Source organism: Opisthorchis viverrini (genome assembly GCF_000715545.1).
Source record: "Opisthorchis viverrini unplaced genomic scaffold opera_v5_241, whole genome shotgun sequence".
Lineage (NCBI taxonomy): Eukaryota > Metazoa > Platyhelminthes > Trematoda > Opisthorchiida > Opisthorchiidae > Opisthorchis > Opisthorchis viverrini.
In genome coordinates this window covers 724,215-725,681 of record NW_008751893.1, presented here as the reverse complement: position 1 = coordinate 725,681, position 1,467 = coordinate 724,215, and positions in this window count along the sequence as shown.

Sequence of the window (1,467 nt, the reverse complement as noted above, 5' to 3'; positions counted from 1 at the left end):
GCGGGAGAACGAGTTCACGCGAATTGTACGAAAATTGACGTATTCGGTGAAGATTGCGAATAAAAGTCGCGGAGATCTTTACATCCGACAGAAGGTCTGGCAAATTGCAATGAACGCCTCCCGGTGGTGACAAATGAAGACTGTCGGTAATGGAACGAGTGGGCGAGAGGACGCGGTCAGAGTAGGAAGTGGACAATTGCGGGTGTGCTATCAAACTGAGCATCGCAATGCCGTGCCTTCAGTGCACCTAAATACTTCGGTTTCCAGACAGTCCCGTGACAGACATCGCGATTGAGGTAGTTGGGCTGAGATGCGCAATCCTGTGATCAGCTTGATGTGGTGCGTCTGCCGGGGGTATTCTCGGGGTGAGCAAAACCAACGTAATACCGCGCGTGGTATTTGTTGTAGTTTTTCTCAGGTAAGGGATCCCTTTGTTCGTAATGCACAGATCAGGTGGAGTGGACGACGGCCAAACATGTCATCCGTAGCACGTATTACGACGGGTCGAAGCTTGGGAAGAAGGTGAAATGAGATGAAATGGGACGAGATCAATATGGTCTGGAGAGTTACAGGGGTCACAGACAGGATATAGTCCCTTGATAAGGGAAAAAGAACGTCTACCACAGTTACGGTGGTTAAGCCAGACAAGATAAGGATGGATTTGCACTCAGTATTGTAGTCGTCAAAGTCAAGCTAAGATTATCAATATAACTTTACTACCTGAGACAGGACAGTTCACTGTGTGTAGGCTAACAGGCGGCGTGGTTAGGGTAACCAAACACGTAACACCTGGCAGGGGAGTAAATTCTGATATGATGGACTAGATTTCCTGGAGGTTATTAGTGAGTTGGACGATACAAGGACAATCTAAGAAGGAAGGTGTATGTAAGGCAGATTGTCACCAACCCCCGGAGCACTACTATCAACTTTAATCCATGAGTGGTGCATGACGAATAGTGACCTAATAATGGGTTCCACTTCGCAGCAACCCTAGGAGGGTGGCCGGCAATGGATGCCAAAGAAAAATGGGCACCAACAGTGCTACTTGGCTGGTCACTTTCCTTTGCACCCTGTGGATTTCGTGAGGGAATGGAGTTGGTGTAATGGCCGTTGAACTCTGAGGTTCCCGTTCCTCCTTTTGGCTGTCACGACTTCTCAGACTTTACCATTGTTGCCTCTTATCCTGTTCCTGTTCTCCAAGCGGCCACCAAACCTAATGCATTGAGGAAGGCCTTTGTCTGTGTCATATTGAAACTGGTGTGTCGAAATCTGTTCCATTTCTGGCGCTCCAGTCAAATAAATCTTATGTAACGCATTTGAAACTCGAATGTATCTGCTTGCCCGTTCCTCATATGACCTTACACGTGCCCCTCCCTTTCTCTCTTCCCCCATTGCAGGTACCACGGACGAATCACCACGGGCCCTGAACAGGGAAGAGTACCCCACTTGTACACCCCCTAACTGACC